This window comes from Piliocolobus tephrosceles, chromosome 2, assembly GCF_002776525.5.
Source record: "Piliocolobus tephrosceles isolate RC106 chromosome 2, ASM277652v3, whole genome shotgun sequence".
Classification (NCBI taxonomy): Eukaryota; Metazoa; Chordata; class Mammalia; order Primates; family Cercopithecidae; genus Piliocolobus; species Piliocolobus tephrosceles.
The window spans coordinates 107846408-107852407 of NC_045435.1; the positions used below are offsets into that span (position 1 = coordinate 107846408).

Below are 6000 nucleotides of genomic sequence, written 5' to 3' on the forward strand. Positions count from 1 at the left end.
TCTCCCCGGCCACACAAACTACGATTCAAAACATCGCTCCGCAAACCCAGGTCCTGCATGTGCACAAAGGCGCAGTGCTGGAATGAGGAAGCTTCACCAAGATGAAATCACAACTCTAATTCATTAAAGAATATGTAGACTGTTTTCTAGAAAGCCCCTCTTGTTGCCCTCCCTTTACCCTTTATTTAACTATGTAAACAGCCTCAATTATTGACATAAAAAAATAGCTTTCGATTCCCAAGTCTGGTAACATGGTTGGCCACCATCACTACTCGTTTAGCATCCTAAAATAAACCCCTCAAGCCGAGGTCAAAAACACGCCGGCTGAACATCTGGTGTTTACATAGCCCAATCCTGGGCCCTACCCTACCTTTCCGAGCCACTTAGGAGCTATGGAACAGGCATCACATAATACACTTAGTAAAGACACAAGTCACATGAGTCACTGTCTCAGGTCTATGAATGAAAGGTCTAAGCGTTTGTCTCAGCTAAAAGGAAAAAACAACCTCGAAAGGAAGGGTGGGAGGGGGAGCTGGGGAGTGGGGGGAGCTGTGTTCCTTCCATACCCCTGCCGGGCGATTTAAACCCAGTAAGAGGCAAACGCAGGGCCGCCAGGCTGGCGGGGCCGGAGTCCTCGGGCGTGACAGCCCCTCAGGAAAAGCTCGCGGTTCCGCGCCCGGGTGCCTTGCGCCGCGGTGCTCGCGGCAGCCCCTCCACCCGCCGACTGGGTGGGCGTGCAGGGCGCGGGAGACCGAGCCACCGCGGCCGGGGCGGCGGCCCTGGGCGCACTTCCTCAACCTCCAGCCGCCCCGTCCCCAAAACTGGGAGTTGAAGGAAAAGAAGAGTGAGGCGGCAGGCAGAGAGAAAGGAGAGGGAGCGGCGAGCCCTCGCCTCTGCAGCTGGGAGAGGCCAGAGGCAGGCGAGGGAGAGGGAGCGGCGATCGCAGGCGAACTCCGCCGCGGGCCGACGCTGGGAGACGACCAGCCCGTAGCCCCCGCCCAACACGGCGGGCGCGCCTGGGAGTCTCCGGCACCCACCCCGTCCCCATTCCCACCGCACCCGCTCCCGGCCAGTCCGCGCTCTACTCACGCTCGGGGCTCTTCCAGGTTCCGCGGCTCTAACCGCATCGGGTCCCAGCCCCGCGGGCGGCGGCGGCGGCGCCGAGGGAGAGGAGATCGGGCGGCACGGCCCCCGCCTCCCGGCCCCTCTCCCCCGCCGCTCCGGAGCTGCCCGGCCGGGCCCGAGCCCTGCCTCGCCGGCGGCCCCAGCCCTAGTCCCAGCGGCCGCGGCAGCAGCAGCCCGAGACCTCAGCGGCCGCAGCGGCGGCACCGGAACTACCGCTTTCTCCTTCTCGCTCCCTCTCCTGACTAGCCCCCGCCACACGCCCCCGCCCCCGACTCCTTTCTCCGTCGCCCCTGTTTTTTTTTCCTTTTGTTTCCAGAATAAACTTTATTGGTCTCTTTTTCCGCTCACATCGTGTAAACAAACAACGAACTCTTCCCCACCCCCTCGGCTCCCTCCCTCCAGAGGAGGGTAAGAGCTGAGGAGGGGCAGGGCCTACAATCCCCCGGAAGCAGATGCGCACAGCAGCGGAAGTGAAATTGAGGCGAGGAAGAGCAGGGAATGGGCAAATAGGGTAGCAATATGTGCTACTGCGCATGCGCCATGCTTTTCCGCCCGAAGTTTATGTACAGTTGGGGCTGTTCTGACGTTTGTTAAATGATCAGTCTTCTGGAGTAGTGAGGGTGTTGTGTCATCCTAGGACAAAGTACATGTAGTATATTTGTTTCTACGAGCAGCAGGCGAGCTCGGGTAGAGAGATAGAAAGAAATATTGGGAGCAAGTGGGTTATTTCAGTTTTACACTGAATAAAGGAACCGAGATTAGTTTGGGGGTAAGAGGAGGCGCGGTGGCTAACCGCCGCTGTCAGTGGCTAACCGGAGTGGTTATGGATTCTATAATAGAAAGAATGCGTTTTACAAAGTGTTGCTGTGCGTTCTTCTGCCGACATGGTTTAAGTTGTATACTATCCCGAAGGCGGAATGCACTGTCACAGCCCTCTGCAGTCCTTTGACTCAGTTCGTGGAGACCTTTTGCTATGCCCTCTTTTTTTTTTTTTTTGAATCGGATTCTGATTCGAACCAGCTTGTAGGATTCAATTCTAACTATTCAGAAGACGTGGGGGATTTTTTCGCGTAAAGCCAACAGAGACTTCAGAAATGTCCTATAGGCTATAGATTTGATTCAAGGTGGTGTCTTGGTACTGCGTACCTTAGACGTCTATTTGCTTGAGAGTAAATCAATCTGTTGACTTTTGAGATTACTACTGATAAGGGTTCGGTACTGTGCGTTTTTCTCCCCCTACTGGTCTTTCGTTGTAATATTGGAAAAGCGTAGAAGCAGTGATTAGAAGTCTTGAGATACAAGTACTCCAGCATCGGTTCCTTCTTGAATTTTTAAGTAATAGTGGGCTTGGGAAGTGACCCATCCTAGAGATGTTACAGTCCTACTTGTCATCTAGAGCAAAACTCTGACCAGTAACAGTCTTCTCCAACACTACACGTCCGTCCATACCCCAATGGTAAATGAGATGAATCTGTTCCTCTTTGTGGTCGTATTTCACTTGACTGTATTCCTTTATTTCCTGTGTGTTCTTTCTTCCTTTTTCTCCCTTTAGCTCGGGTTTTCATCTCACATTCCAAGGGTTTGTGTTTCTAAATGTTTTTCTCGAACCAATGTTTTTAAGCAGTTTTAGAACACTTACTCCAGAGTACAGAATTTTTTTAAAAAGCAACACTGAATTGCTAGTCAAAGTAAATCTTAACGCAATATTTCCCAAATTGTGTTTCAAGCACAGAGTTATGTGAGATATTAATAGGTAGCCCTTGGTGGAGAAAAATATTCTAGGGATATTTTTCTTTATAAAATTTATTTTTTATTTTTATTATTTTTTTGAGCCGGAGTCTCACTCTGTAGCCCAGGCTGGAGTTCAGTGGTGCGATCTCGGCTCGCTGCAGCCTCTGCCTCCTGAGTTCAAGCGATTCTCCTGCCTCAGCCTCCCGAGTAGCTGCGATTACAGGCACCAGTCACCATGCCAGCTAATTTTTGTATTTCTTAGTAGAGATGGGGTTTCACCATGTTGGTCAGGCTGGTCTCAAACTTCTGACCTCAGGTGATCCACCCCTCTCGACCTCCCAAAGTGCTGGGATTACAGGCACGAGCCACCGCGGCTAGTCTATTTTTGATTTTAAAAAACGTTTTATTTTATGTAGAGACAGGGTCTCGCTTTGTTGCCCAGACTGGTCTCTAACTCCTGGGCTCAAGAGGTTCACCTACCTTGACCTCCCAAAGTGTTGGGATTACAGGCTTGAGCCAACATGCCCAGCCTAAAATTTATTTTTTAATAAGTAAGAAAATGCTAATTACATAATATGTTGTTTGTTATGTGATTATCTGCTCTTAAGAAGTCATGTGTCATAGCAGAAAAAGGCATACCTGGTACTTGAATGCATGACACTATTCATTGGTGCAGGAGTAGCATTTACTATTCAATTCACAGTTGATACGTTTGCCTTATATGGTAGCCAATGGTCTTAGGTGTCATCTTGCTTTCAAAGGTTTTTGCTATGTTATTCAGTATTTAAAATATCTATATGATATAAACTTATCTGTATGATATAAGCATCTATATGACCACACTCATCACTCAAGGACTAGGAGCTGAAAGGTTTTGAAAAAAATAATGATTCTCAGGCTGCAAAGGAAACAAAAAGGGTATGCTTCAAAATTAAATAATTGCATCTTAAGGGTTCTAAAGGCAGGAGGTGAAATGTCCAATATGTAGCTATTGTTCTATTCTAATAATCAGAATTATAATGACAGTTACTTGCCTTTTGGGTTTATTTCCATTGAAAATCATAACTGATACTCACATATGCACCAAAACATTCTCTAATAGTGCTTAAGTCACTACTAAGCTTTGAAGTCCTTTGTAAATAAGAGTCAAGTTGATTATGTAGCAGTATACTTTAGATGTATAAAATTGCCAAGTAAAACAATAAAAGCACACCAAGAGATAACAATATGAGCTACAATATAGCAATTTTTTTTTTTTTGAGATGGCATCTTGCTCTGTTGCCCAGGCTGAAGTGCAGTGGCGCGATCTTGACTCACTGCAACCTCTGCCTCCCAGGTTCAAGTGATTCTCCTGCCTCAGCCTCCCAAGTAGCTGGTACTACAGGCACGTGCCACCATGCCCAGCTAATTTTTGTAGTTTTAGTAGAGACGGGGTTTCATCATATTGGTCAGGCTGGTCTTGAACTCCTGACCTCGTGATCCACCCACCTCAGCCTCCATAGTGCTGGGATTGCAGGCATGAGCCATCACACCTGGCTGAGACTCCATCTAAAAAAAAAAACAAAAAACAAACAAAACCACCACACACACACACACACACACACACTCACACACATGTACTTTTAAGATTTTAGTTCTTTTCAAGTTAAGATTTGTGTTGCCCCAGAATATCTTGGTGAACGTCCCATGTGTACTTATGAAATAATATTTTGTTTCCTATTGTTGGGCAGAATGTAGTTTCATACCAAGTTGATGATTTTGTTAGCACTGACGTTTCAAAATATAATTGTGGATTTCTTTAATTCTCATTTCACTTCTGTGTATTTTTATTTTGTGTGTTTTGAAGCTTTGTTGTTAGATGTATACACGTTTAGAACTCTTGTGTTTTGATAAATTGACTCTTTTAAATCAGTCTGTACTCTCTCTCTTTATTCCTAGTAATGTCTTTGTTCTGAAATCTACTTTGTCTGATATTAATACAGCCAGTCCAGCTTTTTTTATTAATTTTTCCATGGTATATTTTTCCCATCTTTTTTCTATCTATTTTTATATTTAAAGTAAGTTACTTGTAGATAACACATCTCTTTTTAAAAATTCCAATCTGACAATTTCTGTGTTTTAATTGCTGTGTTTAGATAATTTACATTTAATGTAATTATATGGTTGGATTTAGGCCTGCCATTTTATTATTTGTTTTCTGTTTCTCCTCTATATTTTTGTTTTTATGTTTCTGCTTTCCTGCTTTCTTATGGATTATTCAAAAATTTGTAATATTCCATTTTAATTTCTATATTATAGTTTTAATATACTTTTTGGTAAATTTTTGGTAATTCTGTGGATTATAATATACATACCTAAACTTTTGCAGTCTACTTAATATTACTATTATACCACTTCAAGTAAAATGTAGAAAGAAGCCTTGCAACCATATAGGTTTACCACTGTCTCCTACCCCACTCCCTGACCTTTAGTCATTAGTTGGTATATGTATTACATTTATACATATGGAAGCCCCATCAGATGTTTTCATAATTTTTGCTTTCAACAGTCATGTAGAACTCAAGAGGAAAAATAGTCTTTTATATTTACTTACCCATTTACATTTATGTTTTGCTTCATTCCTGAAAATCCATTTTTCCTTCTGGTATAATTTCCCTTTATCCTGAAGAATTTCAGCATTCTTTTTAGAGCAAGTCTGCTTGTGACAAATTCCCTTCATTTTCCTTCATTTGAGAATATTTTACTTTTGCCTTCATTTCTGCAAAATATTTTAGCTGATTATACAATTCTTGGTTAATGGTTTTCTCCTCTCCCTGACCCCTCAGTACTTTAAAGAATCATCATCACATTTCTCAGGAGATAAAGAGCGAACCCTGTACTTTCCTCGAAATTCCACTATGTGAGCTAAGAGATCTAGTATCTGAGAAGTTCACCTTAAAACACTTAACGGTCAATGTTTTTCATTCCAGCCATGCCTTGCCTGAAGTCAGATGTGAATGTTCATTACTATTACACAACCATGTTAAAGTCTAACTGCTCTACTTATACTTAGCATGGGAGGATTCTGGCAAAGCTCCTTTCCATACTTGAGACACAAAACAATTCTGGCCACAGAAAGGAGACAAATGTGCAATGGTTTCAAGT

The 6000-nt window shown here is 44.1% G+C and overlaps 1 protein-coding gene across 1 annotated transcript in view; it reads right to left on the bottom strand.

Annotated features, from left to right (window-relative positions):
- Positions 1-1556, bottom strand: part of PIK3CA (phosphatidylinositol-4,5-bisphosphate 3-kinase catalytic subunit alpha) — a 90813-nt gene extending 89257 nt beyond the window's left edge. Inside the window, exon 1 of the mRNA XM_023184797.3 lies at positions 1090-1556. The gene's annotated coding sequence lies outside the window, so the exon portion shown is untranslated. The remainder of the gene's footprint in view (positions 1-1089) is intronic.
- Between the last annotated feature and the right edge of the window lie 4444 nt (positions 1557-6000).